The 18438-nt window shown below is 40.4% G+C and overlaps 1 non-coding gene across 1 annotated transcript; it reads right to left on the bottom strand.

The window, feature by feature from the left end:
* Nucleotides 1-260: 260 nt before the first annotated feature.
* On the bottom strand, nucleotides 261-364 carry LOC112700041 (small nucleolar RNA R71). Its single transcript, XR_003152965.1, has one exon. It is a non-coding gene; the product is annotated as a small nucleolar RNA R71 (small nucleolar RNA).
* Nucleotides 365-18438: the final 18074 nt, after the last annotated feature.

Genomic DNA, 18438 nt, shown 5'->3' with positions numbered 1-18438 from the left:
CTTTAATGCAACAGAACTGCAAGTTTTATGGACTTCCATCTGAAGATCCTTACCAGTTTTTAACTGAGTTCTTGCAGATTTGTGAGACTGTAAAGACAAATGGAGTTGATCCTGAAGTCTACAGACTCATGCTTTTCCCTTTTGCTGTAAGAGACAGAGCTAGAATATGGTTGGATTCACAACCTAAGGATAGCCTGGACTCCTGGGATAAGCTGGTCACGGCCTTCTTGGATAAATTCTTTCCTCCTCAAAAGCTGAGCAAGCTTAGAGTGGATGTTCAGACCTTCAAACAAAAAGATGGTGAATCCCTCTATGAAGCTTGGGAAAGATACAAGCAGTTGACCAAAAGGTGTCCATCTGACATGTTTTCAGAATGGACCATATTAGATATATTCTATTATGGTCTATCTGAGTTTTCGAAAATGTCGTTGGACCATTCTGCAGGTGGATCCATCCACCTAAAGAAAACACCTGCAGAAGCTCAAGAACTCATTGACATGGTTGCAAATAACCAATTCATGTACACTTCTGAGAGGAATTCCGTGAATAATGGGACACCTCAGAGGAAGGGAGTTCTTGAAATTGATGCTCTGAATGCCATATTGGCTCAGAACAAAGTGTTGACTCAGCAAGTCAACATGATCTCTCAAAGTCTGAATGGATGGCAAAATGCATCCAACAGTACTAAAGAGGCAGCTTCTGAAGAAGCTTATGATCCCTGCAATAGCAGAGTAAATTACATGGGTGAACCTTATGGTAACACCTATAATTCATCATGGAGAAATCATCCAAATTTCTCATGGAAGGATCAACAAAAGACTCAACAAGGCTTTAACAATGGTGGACGCAATAGGCTGAGCAATAGCAAGCCTTTTCCATCATGTTCTCAGCAACAGACAGAGAATTCTGAACAAAACACTTCTAATTTAGCCAATCTAGTCTCTGATCTGTAAAAAGCCACTTTCAGTTTCATGAGTGAAACAAGATCCTCCATCAAAAATCTGGAGGCACAAGTGGGCCAGCTGAGTAAGAAAGTCATTAAAACTCCTCCCAATATTCTCCCAAGCAATACAGAAGAGAATCCAAAAGGAGAGTACAAGGCCATTGATGTAATCAATATGGCCGAATGCACAAGGGAGGAGGAGGACGAAAATCCTAGTGAGGAATGATGTGTGGAAAACGATCCAACACAAAACTCACCGGCAAGTGTACCGGGTCGCATCAAGTAATAATAACTCACATGAGTGAGGTCGATCCCACAGGGATTGAAGGATTGAGCAATTTTAGTTTAGTGGGTGATTTAGTCAAGCGAATCAAGTTTTGATTGAGTGGGTTGTATTTAACAGAAAATAAATTGCTTGAAATGTAAAGGGAGAGGGGAAATTGCAGGAAATTAAAGAACAGGAAAGTAAAATAGACTGAATCTTAAAGAATAAGAAATTAAATGACTGAAACTTAAAGTGCAAGAAATGTAAATTGCAGAAACTTAAAGTGCAAGAAATGTAAATTGCTTGAATGTAAAAGGGGTTTGAGGACTGGGATTGCAGAATCTAAACAAAGAGAAAGTAAATTGCAACAGTTAATAAAGGAGAAGATGAATTGGAATAAACTGAAATTCAACAGAAAATGAAATTAAAGTGCAGTAGGTTCACAGAAGAACCAAAAGTAAATTGTGGTCTCAGGTCTCAAGAGACTAGGTAGCAGAGCCTAGATCTCTATTTGCCTTCCCAGATCCAAGTTCACAAAGCAATTGACAGAAAATTAAAGAAGAAGCAGTAGAAGAACAGAAATCAAATTCAATTATGCAGAAAAGGATTTAAAGAGATTTTAAATGGGAATTGAGACAGAATTTCCTCAATTTCACACACCCAAAACTCAAAAACAGAAGAGTAGAATTGCCCGAGTAGGAATGAGGAAGGAGATCAGTCAATTCTCCCTTAATCCTCTGAGCTCTCGGTCAAGTCTCTCAAGAACAATTACAAGAAATTCAAAGCTCAAAGAAAGTGCAAAATTCAAAAGCTCAGCCAAAGGTAAGTCAAAAGTGTTTTCCAAAGGTCCCTAATTACATCAAACTAGCTTCTATTTATACACTTTCTATTCTTGGATTTTGGGATTTGGATGGGCTTTTGATTTGGTGAAGAAATGAATTAAAATGGGGTTTTAATTTGAATTTTCGGCCCATGAGAAGTTGCTCCCAGGAGGCTGCCCTGCCCTTGTGGAGGGCAGGGCAGGATTTGGTGCATGTTGGTGCAGCCTTGGTGCGGTCTGGTGCGACTTTGGTGCGCAAAACGCTGCCCTGCCCGCGCCAAGGGCAGGGCAGGAAAAGTTGGTGCGCCAGAAATTGCCTTGGTGCTGCCAGAATCAAGAATTGGTGCGCCAGAATCAAAAATTGGTGCGCCAGAAATTGCCTTGGTGCATAGGACGCTGCCCTGCCCTCGCGGAGGGCAGGGCAGGAAAATTTGGTGCTGCCAGGATCGAACTTGGTGCGTGCTGGTGCTGCCAGGAATGAGCCTTGGTGCGCCAGATTTGAGTTTTGGTGCGCCAGCTCCATGCATCAACAAAATGCTGCCCTGCCCTCGCGGAGGGCAGGGCAGTGTTTCCACTTTGATGTCCCGTGTTCGAAACACGGCTGGGACACACTCTCAATTAATTTCCTTGGTTTCTTGGCACGGCACTCAACCTTAGTTCCTTGCTTCTTCCTTGGTCCGTGTTCGATTCTTGTAGCATGCATGGGTGACATTTTTCCTTTGATTTTCTTCCTTGGTGAGCCCGATACTGCCCTTGTGGAGGGCAGGGCAAGGTTCTCTTCTTCTTGGTTCCAAGGCACACTTTTGTGCTCTGCCCTTGTAGTGGGCAGGGCAGAGTTGCCTTCCTTGTTTGGTTCCTTCATGTTGCCCTCCTAGAGGGCAGTGTGCCCTTGTGGAGGGCAATGTTTGCCTCCCCCTTGCATGCGGCACACTTCCTCTTGCTTTGACCACACTTTCCTTTCCTTGGGCTACACTTCTTAGGCCACCTTTTCCTTTTCTTTTCTTTTCTTCACCTATAATAAACCAAAACAACCACTCCAAGTATCACTAAATTCAAGAGGCTTATAAATCAATTAAAATTCAATTAAAATTAGCTTAAACCTCATGATTTAACATTAATTTCATGGTGGTTGCTTGATTTAGAGAAGTTATGCATTTTCACTCCAAATCACTTACTTAGGATGCAAGAAAGTGCATAAATGCTAACAAAACAAGTGAAATTAGCTTGAAAAATGGGTATATGATGACTTGTCATCACAACACCAAACTTAAATCTTGCTTGTCCCCAAGCAAGCATCAAAACTAAGAGAAATTGAAATGAATAAGAAAAGAATACATATCCTTATTATGCAGATAGCAGAACTTAATCTATGGGGTCATTATGCAGACAATGATAACTCAATTATTGTTGCTGTTACATGATATACATTTTGCATCAAAGGGTTGCTAAACTTGCTGTTATAAGACTCACTTTTTGATTCCTCCTTTGCTAACTTTTCTTGGCTTACAATGCTTAACAAGCTTATTATTCTTTTGGAGGTTTGGTGTCAAATGTTGCAGTAATAGCCTTTGGCTTTATCTGTTTCTTTCTTTTACTCAACATCTATCCACCACAGACACATGGCTCACTAATTCTTCCTAGGATCATTGATGCCCAGCATCTCTTTGGATAACTAAATGTTCTGTATCTAAGTTGCTCTTTATTGTGGATTTTCAATTGGCCATCCCAAATCAGTTGATCTAAGTGACCGGGTTTTAAAATACCCCTTAGAATTTACTCATCCAAGCAGATCTTAGTACAAGAACACCACAGGCATATGTCCTAAGGTTCAAGCTATTGGTGTCCAACCTTTATTCTTTGTTTTTCTTGCCATTTTGGCTTTTTCTTTCCCTTTTCTTTCTGTTTTTGTTACCAAGGGCTTTTTCATTATTGATAAGAGTCTTTGTAACAGCAAGCTAACTCACAATTGAATGAGAATGATATTATGCAACAATTATTTCATGAGTTATGCATTTAATCAAACACATATACCACCACCAACTTCCATTCATACTTATGCAACATTGGATATCTCACTTTTCAATTCAAACCAATCTCTTTTATTTAAGCATATGGGAAACAAAACAATTTTTAAGCTAAGTGATAGATAACAAACATTATGCAGATTTAGCATTTTTCTAGCTATTTATTAACTAACTAAAATGAAAAGCAAAGAACGAAAATTGCATAAAGTAAAAGAAATAATTGATGGAGGCATATCATGTTTCAGACATGCATCTCCTTATTAAAGACATGAAAGAGGAAATATGAAAGAACTTTGCCACCTTCTAATGGTCATGGCTGCTGCTTGATTCTCCCTTCTTCTTCTTTCTCTTCCCTGTCTTGGAATAATCTCGGATCTCTTCACCAGGACATCTTCTTCCCCAAACAGAATCTAAGAGTCCTGAGAGCCCAACATCTTCCAATCTTTTAAAGGTGGACTCAGTATATTGATGAGATCTTGCTTGTTGCTTGGCTAAAAATTCAGGGCATTGCTCAAATGGCTTGATCTCAGGATTGAGTGTTGGCAAATTGTGGGTTAAGTATTCCAACCTTGCTTGCATGTTTTCATCATTCTCCATTCTTTGTACGTGTCTAACTTCTCCCATGGTATGATGAACATTCTTCCATTGATACAGGTTGTGACTATATTCCCCTGCTTTAGCTTGACTAAAATACAACTTATCATATGATTCTTTGAATTCTTTGTATTGCTCTTTTTGTCCTTCAAGAATCTGTGCTTGAAATTCTTGCTGCTGAGTCATCATTTGTTGTTGCCATCTCTCTTGTTTTTCCTCCATTTGATGCTGCCAAGCTTCTCGTTCTTCTTTTTCTTTCAAAAATTGCTCCATAAATTCTGGATGGGGCTCTAGATATTTCTCTTGGCCCCCCTGATTTTGGTCTTGTTGAGCCTGCATGAGTTGCTGAGATAGTTCTTCAATTGATCTTTGTAATTGGCTCATGTCTATGGCATCATGAGCTTGATTTCGTCCTTCCTCTCTTTGTGATCTCCTTTGTCTAGGAGCTACTACCCCTTCTTGATTTTCTTCTTCATTCGTTCCCTCCATGCTCTTCTTGGTAATCCATTTCCCTTTTTTCACCTTTTCTGTATCCTCATCTTCAAAGATTACTCCAGCTTTGTCACATAGCCTTTGGATGGTGCTTGGATGTCCAAGACCTTTTGATTTGCTTGTGCTATCGGCCATTTCTTGAATACTGTCGGCTATGAGTTGTGCGAGGTTGATCTCACCTCCATGCAAGATGCAGTATGTCAAGAGTGCTCGTTTGATTGTGACCCAAGAGGCGTTTCCAGTAGGAAGGATAGATCTCCTCACTATTTCATACCATCCCTTAGCCACAGGAGTAAGATTTATCCTCCTTATGTGACTTGGAATTCCCTTTGAATCTCTTTCCCAATCTGTATTCTCCACACATAACCCCTGCAAGATCTCATCAGGATTGTTTTCTATCTGCAATCTGGTTTCATAACTAGGCTCTGCATAGGTTATGGTTCTCAACTTGAGGGCTCTTGTGATAGCAGCTGGGCTAAAACTCACTTCAATCCCTCTGACATAACTTGTGTAGGGAGCACCATTTTTGTTTTCTTTTGCAGCATTTGCATAGAACTCCCTAATCATAACCGCACTGATATCAACAAGAGGAGCACATAAAAGTTCCCACCTTCTTTCTTTAGTGATTTGCCTCATAATGGGATATTCCCCGTCTCTCAACTCAAGGCCTTTCTCATAAATGACATTCTTTGTCTCCATGAACCTATGATATCTCCCTTCATGGAATTGGGATCTAAATTTGGTTGCATCAAAGGATGGAGGTTCGGCTACCATAGGTTCCTTTCCTGGCCTTCTTTTTGAACTTGAAGAGGCCATCAGATTTGAGGTAAGAAGAAAGAAAAAGTGAGAGGAGAAGAAATATGTGTTGTGTTTAGAAAGAGTTTTGGTTCGGTTTTGATGTGTGAGGTAAGAGAATTATGTTGGTTTTTAGAAGTGGAAAAGAGTATGGTTTTCATATGAAAGTGGCTTGAATGAGAATGTGTATACCGTGTTGGTGCCAACGGCTACTTATAGGCCAAGTCTTCAAGCTTCTCAACAAAACCACAATGAATGAATGAAGAAGGAACCGTTAGTGCTCATGAAGGGCTGAGATTGGGTTGTTCATCTCAAGGACTCATGGAATGGACGGTCTGCATGCATTGTTGAGGCTTTGACGAGGATCCTTCTTCCATTGGCTGCATGTATCTCGGTGTTCAATGTTGCATGCATGCAAATTTTGTTCCCCATGAGCGCGTTCTCCTAGGCACATGTGACCTTCCTCACATAGCTTCTCCTAGCCGTGACCTCTCCTAGCTTTTTGTCTTAATCTTTTTCTCCCACCTGAATCAAAATAGCTAGCTTAGAACATTAATATAATCGTTGGCAACTTATTTGCAAGGATAAAATAAATTGTTTTGGTTTGTTTAATAGTTATTTAAAATTTTTTTGTGATCAATTGTGTCCCTAAATAAAATGCTAAAAGTTGGTGAACACCAAACTTATCTTTTATTGAGGGGACGGCTTAACAATGCAAACCGTTCTCACAATTGATGCATTTTTTTTTTTAAAAATTGATGTATGATCCCTTGTCCGTATGGTTTTGAGTCCATGATTGGGAAATGATTTTTTTGAACATTGTTGCACATGCAGACACCAAACTTAGTGTTTGGTCACATGCTTTATCAAAAGACTTATGCATATGTTCTAAAAATAATCCCCTTCTTTGAACAATGAACTTAGGTGTGCCTTAAGGTACACCAAACTTAGAAGGTTGCCATGTGTTTCAAAACGATGCACGCATTTACCAGGCATGAAAATTCAAAATCATATTCAAAGGAATCATAGCTTATTTAATGAAAGAGAAGACAGAAATCTTAAACCATGGTTGCCTCCCATGAAGCGCTCTTTTATTGTCATTAGCTTGACATTGAACTCCCTTTAGGGTGGTTGATGTTGGTGATGTCTCAACTTGTCACCTCTCACTGTCAGCTTTCTCTGTGTGCCTTGATGCTCAATTTCCATGTGCTCAAGAGAAAGTATTTGGTTGACAGTGTAATAATCTTCTGTTCCCAGCTGTTGATATACTAGTTGCACTTTATCACCTTTAGAAAATCCTTCAGTTGGGATTTTCTTGTTCTTCCACCCTTTGTGAGCCTTTTTCTTGCTCTTCATTTTTTTCTTTCTTGTTGATCTTTCTTTCTTGACAGTTACTTGAGTTGTGATACCTTCCTTCTTGCTTATCGCCCCTGCTTCCTTTTGAATCCCTTTTTCTTCTTGCATCTGTTTGTTTTTCTGTTCTACTTCCTTGTCAGTTGATTGCTTTGGAAGGAGATCATCACTCATTTTGCTTGTTTCTTCATCCCTTTGTAATTCTGGAAAGACTTTCAGGATGATACTCTCCTCATGCATCCTGAGGGTTAACTCTCCTTGCTCTATATCCACAATGGCTCTAGCAGTGGCCAAAAATGGTCGACCAAGTATTATGGAGTCATTTCCATGTTCTGAAGAATCCAGGATCACAAAATCTACTGGATAGATAAACTTGTCAACCTTAACTAAAAGGTTCTCAATCAGTCCTTTAGGATATACTATTGATTGATCCACTAATTCCAAGGACATCTGTGTTGGTTTCACCTCCTCTATGCCAAGCTTTTTCACTAAAGAGTATGGGATTAGATTTATGCTTGCTCCTAAATCGCACATCCCCTTGTTAATGAATAGGTTTCCAATAGTGCATGGTAAGAAGAAACCTCCAGGGTCTTCAAGCTTGGGAGGGAGTCCCTTTTTAATGAGTGCACTGCATTCTTCACTGAGCATTACAGTCTCCTTTTCATTCCACTGTCTCTTCTTGTTAATGAGCTCCTTTAAGAACTTGGCATATAAAGGCATTTGTTCCAAAGCCTCTGCCAAAGATATGTTGATTTCCAACTTCTTGAAAGTCTCAAGAAATTTGTGGAAATGCTGATCCTTTGTTTCTTTGTGAAATCTCTGTGGGTAAGGCAGTGGTGGTGTTGGGCTCTTCTCCACTTGATGTTGTCTTGGGGTTTGTTCTTCCATGATTTGCTTTCCTTTCTTCAAATTCTGTGGTTTGTTGTTCTCTTCTGTGAGTACTCCTGGGACATTCTTGATCATCATGTCCTTGTTGATGGCTTCATCATTCTTTGTTGGCTCAGTGTCATTATGCTTGGTTGCCCCTTGGTTACCATCTGTTAACACTTTTCCACTTCTTAGTTGCACGACCTTGCATTCTTCCTTTGGGTTGGGAATGGTGTCACTAGGTAGTGAACTTGATGGCTTCTCAACAGAAATCTGTTTGGAGATTTGTCCAATCTGCCTCTCTAGGTTCTTCATGGAGGCTTCTTGGTTATTTGTTGTCAATTCTTGGTTCTTCATCAGTTTCTCCATGAGCAACTCTAGATTGGTAATCCTCTGGGATTCTTGTGAAATTGGTTGGTTTTGGGGTGTTGATGGATGATGATAGGTGTTTTGATTTGTTGGGTGGTTGTTAGGTGGATAATGGTTAGAGTTGGGGTAGTTATTTTGTGGTTTTCTATATGTATTTTGGTTAGTGTTTGGCTGGGAGTTGTGGTTTGTGCTTTTCCAATTGTTCTGGCCTGTGTTCCTTTGCCATGGTTGTTGGTTTTGATTATGGTTGTCTCCCCATCTGAGGTTGGGATGGTTCTTCCAGGATGGATTGTAAGTATCCCCATAGACTTCATTTGTTCCAGGATTTTGGTTGTGCATGTATTGGACTTGCTCTTGCTGTTGCTCCTCTTGAGTTTCTTCATTTTGCACCCAAGTAGTTGGTGATTGGCTTGTGGTGCTCACAGCTGCCACTTGCAAGCCATCAATTCTTTTGGCCATTTGCTCAAACTGTTGTTGAATCTGCTGCTACATCATCTTGTTTTGAGCTAAAATTGAATCCACTCCTTCCAACTCCATTACTCCTCTTCTCTGTGATGGTTGGCGTTGTCTTTGATGAGCAAAGAAATATTGGTTGTTGGCCACCATATCAATGAGGTTTTGAGCTTCCTCCGTGGTTTTCATGAGTTGTAATGAGCCTCCGGCAGAGTGATCAAGAGCTTCTTGAGCTTTAAGAGTGAGTCCTTCATAGAAGTTCTGCAACTTGTCCCACTCAGTGAACATCTCTGGTGGACATTTCCTCAATAGAGCCTTATATCTTTCCCATGCTTCATATAAGTTCTCAGCCTCCAATTGAGTGAACGTTTGAACCTCAGTCTTCAACCTTAGGATTCTTTGAGGGGGATAAAATTTGGCCAGAAACTTGCTCACCAAGTCATCCCAAGTGTTGATGCTTTCTTTTGGAAAGGTCTCGAGCCATTGAGTGGCTTTATCTCTGAGAGAGAATGGAAAGAGCAACAACTTGTAGCTATCAGGAGGTACACCATTGGTTTTCACCGTGTCACAGATTCTCAAGAAGGTAGACAAATGTTGATTTGGATCCTCCAAAGGCCCTCCTCCAAAAGAGCAATTGTTTTGAACCAGAGTGATGAGTTGTGGCTTTAGTTCAAAATTGTTTGCATTGACATTAGGAGGCAGAATGCTACTTCCACAGTGTCTGGCATTTGCAAATGTGTATGAAGCCAAGACTCTTCGTTGTTGTTGATTATTGTTGACTCCTTCTCCTGGTTGATTGGGATCTCCTTCCATTTCTTGGAATTCCTCCTCAGATTCTTCCTCTCCAATAACGTTCTTCCCTCTTTCATCTCTTCTTATTCTCCGAAGAGTTCTTTGATCAATTTCAGAGAGAATAGGGGAGGATCTTCCTGTACCTGACATACAAACACACAACAATAAACACACAAACCCAGAAAGCCAATGAAACTTCAATCTATAGCTAGAATGAAGTTTTAGTTAGTTTAAGCAAAAATTCAAACAGTTAGTGTGTTAGTAGGAATTAGAATAACAGAAAAGAAAAAGTGCTTAATCTAGACCTCCACTTTACTTAATCATTGTCAATCTATTTCAATCCCCGGCAACGGCGCCAAAAACTTGATGTGTGGAAAACGATCCAACACAAAACTCACCGGCAAGTGTACCGGGTCGCATCAAGTAATAATAACTCACATGGGTGAGGTCGATCCCACAGGGATTGAAGGATTGAGCAATTTTAGTTTAGTGGGTGATTTAGTCAAGCGAATCAAGTTTTGATTGAGTGGGTTGTATTTAACAGAAAATAAATTGCTTGAAATGTAAAGGGAGAGGGGAAATTGCAGGAAATTAAAGAACAGGAAAGTAAAATAGACTGAATCTTAAAGAACAAGAAATTAAATGACTGAAACTTAAAGTGCAAGAAATGTAAATTGCAGAAACTTAAAGTGCAAGAAATGTAAATTGCTTGAATGTAAAAGGGGTTTGAGGACTGGGATTGCAGAATCTAAACAAAGAGAAAGTAAATTGCAACAGTTAATAAAGGAGAAGATGAATTGGAATAAACTGAAATTCAACAGAAAATGAAATTAAAGTGCAGTAGGTTCTCAAGAGACTAGGTAGCAGAGCCTAGATCTCTATTTGCCTTCCCAGATCCAAGTTCACAAAGCAATTGACAGAAAATTAAAGAAGAAGCAGTAGAAGAACAGAAATCAAATTCAATTATGCAGAAAAGGATTTAAAGAGATTTTAGATGGGAATTGAGACAGAATTTCCTCAATTTCACACACCCAAAACTCAGAAACAGAAGAGTAGAATTGCCCGAGTAGGAATGAGGAAGGAGATCAGTCAATTCTCCCTTAATCCTCTGAGCTCTCGGTCAAGTCTCTCAAGAACAATTACAAGAAATTCAAAGCTCAAAGAAAGTGCAAAATTCAAAAGCTCAGCCAAAGGTAAGTCAAAAGTGTTTTCCAAAGGTCCCTAATTACATCAAACTAGCTTCTATTTATACACTTTCTATTCTTGGATTTTGGGATTTGGATGGGCTTTTGATTTGGTGAAGAAATGAATTAAAATGGGGTTTTAATTTGAATTTTCGGCCCATGAGAAGTTGCTCCCAGGAGGCTGCCCTGCCCTTGTGGAGGGCAGGGCAGGATTTGGTGCATGTTGGTGCAGCCTTGGTGCGGTCTGGTGCGACTTTGGTGCGCAAAACGCTGCCCTGCCCGCGCCAAGGGCAGGGCAGGAAAAGTTGGTGCGCCAGAAATTGCCTTGGTGCTGCCAGAATCAAGAATTGGTGCGCCAGAATCAAAAATTGGTGCGCCAGAAATTGCCTTGGTGCATAGGATGCTGCCCTGCCCTCGCGAAGGGCAGGGCAGGAAAATTTGGTGCTGCCAGGATCGAACTTGGTGCGTGCTGGTGCTGCCAGGAATGAGCCTTGGTGCGCCAGATTTGAGTTTTGGTGCGCCAGCTCCATGCATCAACAAAATGCTGCCCTGCCCTCGCGGAGGGCAGGGCAGTGTTTCCACTTTGATGTCCCGTGTTCGAAACACGGCTGGGACACACTCTCAATTAATTTCCTTGGTTTCTTGGCACGGCACTCAACCTTAGTTCCTTGCTTCTTCCTTGGTCCGTGTTCGATTCTTGTAGCATGCATGGGTGACATTTTTCCTTTGATTTTCTTCCTTGGTGAGCCCGATACTGCCCTTGTGGAGGGCAGGGCAAGGTTCTCTTCTTCTTGGTTCCAAGGCACACTTTTGTGCTCTGCCCTTGTAGTGGGCAGGGCAGAGTTGCCTTCCTTGTTTGGTTCCTTCATGTTGCCCTCCTAGAGGGCAGTGTGCCCTTGTGGAGGGCAATGTTTGCCTCCCCCTTGCATGCGGCACACTTCCTCTTGCTTTGACCACACTTTCCTTTCCTTGGGCTACACTTCTTAGGCCACGCTTTTCCTTTTCTTTTCTTTTCTTCACCTATAATAAACCAAAACAACCACTCCAAGTATCACTAAATTCAAGAGGCTTATAAATCAATTAAAATTCAATTAAAATTAGCTTAAACCTCAAGATTTAACATTAATTTCATGGTGGTTGCTTGATTTAGAGAAGTTATGCATTTTCACTCCAAATCACTTACTTAGGATGCAAGAAAGTGCATAAATGCTAACAAAACAAGTGAAATTAGCTTGAAAAATGGGTATATGATGACTTGTCATCAAGGAAGACCTCCTGGGACGTTGATGAGCGGATAATTTATATGCTTTTTGGCATTGTTTTTAGTATGTTTTAGTTAGTTTTTAATATATTTTAATTAGTTTTTAGTTAAAATTCACTTTTCTGGACTTTACTATGAGTTTGTGTGTTTTTTTGTGATTTCAGGTATTTTCTGGCTGAAATTGAGGGACTTGAGCAAAAATCTGATTTAGAGGCTAAAAAGGACTGCAGATGCTGTTGGATTCTGACCTCCCTACACTCGAAGTGGATTTTCTGGAGCTAGGGAAGCTTAATTGGCGCGCTCTCAACGGCGTTGAAAAGTAGACATCCTGGGCTTTCCAGAAATGTATAATAGTCCATACTTTGCCCGAGATTTGATGGCCCAAACCGGCGTTCCAAATCAGCTCAAAACTGCCCGGCGTTAAACGCCGGAACTGGCACAAGAATGGGAGTTAAACGCCCAAACTGGCACAAAAGCTGGCGTTTAACTCCAAGAGAAGTCTCTACACGAAAATGCTTCAATGCTCAGCCCAAGCACACACCAAGTGGGCCCGGAAGTGGATTTTTATGTCATTTACTCATTTCTGTAAACCCTAGGCTACTAGTTCTCTACAAATATGACCTTTTGCTATTGTATTTTCATCTTTAGACTTTTAGATCTTGAGATCTTTGAATCTTTGGATCCTTGATCATCTAGAGTCTTTTGATCATGTTTTGGGGGCTGGCCTCACGGCCATGCCTAGACCTTGTTCTTATGTATTTTCAACGGTGGAGTTTCTACACACCATAGATTAAGGTGTGGAGCTCTGCTGTACCTCGAGTATTAATGCAATTACTATTGTTCTTCTATTCAATTCAGCTTGTTCTTATTCCAAGATATTCATTTGCACTCAAGAACTTGATGAATGTGATGATTATGTGACGCTCATCATCATTCTCACTTATGAACGCGTGCCTGACAACCACTCCCGTTCTACAAGCAAACAAGGCTTGAATGTTTATCTCTTGGATTCCTTAATCGGAATCTTCGTGGTATAAGCTAGAATTGATGGCGGTATTCAAGAGAATTCGGAAGGTCTAAACCTTGTCTGTGGTATTCTGAGTAAGATTCAATGATTGAATGACTGTGACGAGCTTCAAACTCCTGAAGGCTGGGCGTTAGTGATAGACGCAAAAGAATCAATGGATTCTACTCCAGCCTGATTGAGAACCGACAGATGATTAGCCGTGCCGTGACAGGGTGCGTTGAACATTTTCACTGAGAGGACGGGATTGTAGCCACTGACAACGGTGATGCCCAACATACAGCTTGCCATGGAAAGGAGTAAGAAGGATTGGATGAGGACAGTAGGAAAGCAGAGAGACGGAAGGGACAAAGCATCTCCATTCGCTTATCTGAAATTCTCACCAATGAAATACATAAGTATCTCTATCTTTATGTTTTATTCATATATCATTCATAACCATTTGAATCTGCCTGACTGAGATTTACAAGGTGACCATAGCTTGCTTCATACCAACAATCTCCGTGGGATCGACCCTTACTCGCGTAAGGTTTATTACTTGGACGACCCAGTGCACTTGCTGGTTAGTTGTGCGAAGTTGTGATAAAGAGTTGAGATTGCAATTGAGTGTACCATGTTGATGGTGCCATTGATGATCACAATTTCGTGCACCAAGTTTTTGGCGCCGTTGCCGGGGATTGTTTCGAGTTTGGACAACTGACGGTTCATCTTGTTGCTTAGATTAGGTATTTTTCTTCAGAGTTCTTAAGAATGAATTATAGTGTTTCAAGGTGATGTTCTTATCATTACCAAAGCTGATTGATTCTCATCAATTTAGCTCTTGAATGCAATGTCCTGCTGAAGCTTGGCTAGCCATGTCTAATTTCTTTAGACTGAAGCTTTAGACTAACATTGTATGATTCTTGGAATTCTCATTAAGAATTTTGATACCTTTATTTTCTTTTCCACCTAATTTTCGAAAAATCCAAAAAAATTTACAAAATCATAAAAACCAAAAATATTGTCTGTTGAGTCTAGTGTCTCATTTTAAGTTTGGTGTCAATTGCATGTTTCTGTTCTTCTTGCATTCATTCATGTGTCTTCATTAATCTTCAAGTTGTTCTTGATGATTTTCTTGTTCTGATCTTTAAATTCTCTTGTCTTGAGTGTTTTGCTGTTTCTCATATGCATTCTCATTTGTTAGTGTCAGTAGTATACAAACTTCTAAGCTTGGTGTCTTGTATGCATTGTTTATTTGATTTTAGTTGCATTGTGTCTATTCCTCAGTATAAAAAAATCCAAAAATATTTTTTATTTGTGTCTTTTCAAGTCAATAATACAGGGAATTGAAGATTCAGAACATTCAGCAGAGGAATTACACAGAAAAAGCTGGGCGTTCAAAACGCCCAGTAAAGAAAGCAAACTGGCGTTTAAACGCCAGCCAGGGTGCCTGGTTGGGCGTTTAACGCCCAAAAGGGTAGTGCTTTGGGCGTTAAATGCCAGTTAAACGCCAGGATGGCACAAGAGGGAAGATTTTGTTTTTAATTCAAATTTTTTTCAGGTTTTCAAAATTTTTCAAAATCAAATATTTTTCAAATCATATATTTTCAATCAAATCTTTTTCAAAATCAATTTCTTTCCTTTTTCAAAAATACTTGCTATCAATTAATGATTTGATTCAACATTTCAAGTATGTTGCCTTTTCTGTTGAGAAAGGTTTAATGTTTGAATCATATCTTTTCTTGTTAGCCAAGTCATTAATTTTCAAAATCAAATCTTTTTAAATTGTTTTTCAAATCATATCTTCTCAATCACATCTTTTTAAAACCATAACTTTTAGCTCATATCTTTTTAATCACATCTTTTTTCAAAATAGTTTTCAATCATATCTTTTTTATTTCTAATTTCAAAATCTTTTTCAAAAATCACTTGATTTCTTTTCCACTCTTAGTTTTCGAAAATCAATTAGAGTTTTTCAAAATATTTTTAAAATCTTTTACTTAATTTTCGAAAACTTCTTCCCCTCTTCTCATATCCTTCTATTTATGGACTAACACTATTCCTCAAGGAACAATTCGAACTCCATCTCTCTTGATAAGTTCGAATTCTTCTACCTCTTCCTTTTATTTTTCATTTCCTCTGACACCTCAAGGAATCTCTATACTGTGACATAGAGGATTCCATATTTTCTTGTTCTCTTCTCTTTCATATGAGCAGGAGCAAAGACAAAAGCATTCTTGTTAAGGCTGACCCTGAACCTGAAAGGACCTTGAAGCGAAAGCTAAGAGAAGCTAAGGCACAACTCTCTGTAGAGGACCTAACAGAAATCTTCAAAGAAGAACCCATGGCAGCCGAAAACAACAATAATGCCAACAATGCAAGGAAGGTGCTGGGTGGCTTTACTGCACCTACTCCCGACTTCTATGGGAGAAGCATCTCTATCCCTGCCATTGGAGCAAACAACTTTGAGCTTAAGCCTCAATTAGTTTCTCTATTGCAACAGAATTGCAAGTTCCATGGACTTCCATTGGAAGATCCTCATCAGTTTTTAGCTGAATTCTTGCAAATCTGTGACACTGTCAAGACCAATGGGGTTGACCCTGAGGTCTACAGACTTATGCTATTCCCTTTTGCTGTAAGAGACAGAGCTAGGATATGGTTGGACTCACAACCTAAAGAAAGCCTGAACTCTTGGGAAAAGCTAGTCAATGCCTTCTTGGCAAAGTTCTTTCCACCTCAAAAATTGAGTAAGCTTAGAGTGGAAGTCCAAACCTTCAGACAGAAGAAAGGAGAATCCCTCTATGAAGCTTGGGAAAGATACAAACAATTGATCAGAAAGTGTCCTTCTGACATGCTTTCTGAATGGAGCATCATAGGTATTTTCTATGATGGTCTGTCTGAACTGTCCAAGATGTCTTTGGATAGCTCTGCTGGAGGATCTCTTCATCTGAAGAAGACGCCTACAGAAGCTCAAGAACTAATTGAAATGGTTGCAAATAACCAATTCATGTACACTTCTGAAAGGAATCCTGTGAACAATGGGACAAATCAGAAGAAAGAAGTTCTTGAGATTGATACTCTGAATGCCATATTGGCTCAGAACAAGATATTGACTCAGCAAGTCAATTTGATTTCTCAAAGTTTGTCTGGAATGCAAGCTGCACCAGGTAGTACTAAGGACGCTTCATCTGAAGAAGAAGCTTATGATCCTGAGAACCCTTCAATGGAAGAGGTGAATTACATGGGAGAACCCTATGGAAACACCTATAATTCTTCATGGAGAAATCATCCAAATCTCTCATAGAAGGATCAACAGAGACCTCAACAAGGTTTCAACAACAATAATGGTGGAAGAAACAGGTTTAGCAATGGCAAGCCTTTTCCATCATCTTCTCAGCAACAGACAGAGAATTCTAAGCAGAGCCACTCTGACTTAGCAACCATGGTCTCTGATCTAATCAAAACCACTCAAAGTTTCATGACTGAAACAAGGTCCTCCATTAGGAATTTGGAGGCACAAGTGGGACAGCTGAGCAAGAAAATTACTGAAGTCCCTCCTAGTACTCTTCCAAGCAATACAGAAGAGAATCCGAAAGGAGAATATAAGGCCATCAACATGGCCGAACTAGGAGAGGAGGAAGAGGCAGTGAACGCCACTGAGGAAGACCTCAATGGACGTCCACTGGCCTCCAATGAGTTCCCTAATGAGGAACCATGGAAATCTGAGGCTCACACCGAGACCATAGAGATTCCAATGGATTTACTTCTGCCATTCGTGAGCTCTGATGAGTATTCTTCCTCTGAAGAGGATGTGTATGTCACTGAAGAGCAAGTTGCTAGATACCTTGGAGCAATCATGAAGCTAAATGACAAGTTATTTGGTAATGAGACTTGGGAGAACGAACCTCCTTTGCTCACCAAAGAACTGGATGACTTGTCTAGGCAGAGATTACCTCAAAAGAGACAAGATCCTAGGAAGTTTTCAATACCTTGTACCATTGACACCATGACCTTTAAGAAAGCTCTGTGTGACTTAGGGTCAAGTGTAAACCTCATGCCTCTCTCTGTAATGGAGAAGCTAGGGATCTTTGAGGTACAAGCTGCAAGAATCTCACTAGAGATGGCAGATAACTCAAGAAAATAAGCTTATGGACTTGTAGAGGATGTTTTGGTGAAAGTTGAAAACCATTACATCCCTGCTGATTTTATAGTCCTAGAGACTGGGAAGTGCATGGATGAATCCATCATCCTTGGCAGACCCTTCCTAGCCACAGCAAAGGCTGTGATTGATGTGGACATAGGAGAATTGATCATTCAAGTGAATGAAGAATCCTTTGTGTTTAAGGCTCAAGGATATCCCTCTGTCACCATGGAGAGGAAGCATGAAGAGCTTCTCTCAAAACAGAGTCAAACAGAGCCCCCACAGTCAAACTCTAAGTTTGGTGTTGGGAGGCCACAACCAACTTCTAAGTTTGGTGTTGAACCCCCACATTCAAACTCTAAGTTTGGTGTTGGGAGGTTCCAACATTACTCTGAGTATCTGTGAGGCTCCATGAGAGCCCACTGTCAAGCTACTGACATTAAAGAAGCGCTTATTGGGAGGCAACCCAATGTTATATTTAATCTATTTTCCTTTGTTATTTCATGTTTTCTGTAGGTTGATGATCATGGAAAGTCACAAAATCAATTGAAAAAGGAAAAACAGAATAAAAAACAGAAAGAAAAATAGCACACCCTGGAGGAAGACCTTGCTGGCGTTTAAACGCCAGTAAGGGCAGCAATGGGCGTTTAACACCCAGTCTGGCACCATTCTGGGCGTTTAACGCCAGAAAAGGGCACCAGACTGGCGTTAAACACCAGAAAAGGGCAAGAAGCTGGCGTTAAACGCCAGAAAGAGGCACCAGCCCGGCGTTTAACGCCAGAATTGGCATAGAGAGCATTTTTGCTCGCCACTTGGTGTAGAGATGACTTTTACTTGACACCTCAGGATCTGTGGACCCCACAGGATCTCCACCTAACCCACTACTCTCTCTCTTCTTCACCCATTCACCAATCACCTCAACACCTCTTCCCCAAAAACCCTTCACCTATCAAATCCCATCTTTCTCTTCACCACTCACATCCATCCTTCATAAAACCCCACCTACCTCACCATTCAAATTTAAACCACTTTCCCTCCCAAACCCACCCTCCCATAACCGAACCCTACCCCTCTCTCCACCT

Source organism: Arachis hypogaea, chromosome 6 (genome assembly GCF_003086295.3).
Source record: "Arachis hypogaea cultivar Tifrunner chromosome 6, arahy.Tifrunner.gnm2.J5K5, whole genome shotgun sequence".
NCBI lineage: Eukaryota > Viridiplantae > Streptophyta > Magnoliopsida > Fabales > Fabaceae > Arachis > Arachis hypogaea.
Note: the sequence above shows the minus strand (reverse complement) of the source record. Positions and strands in the feature narration are given on the sequence as shown.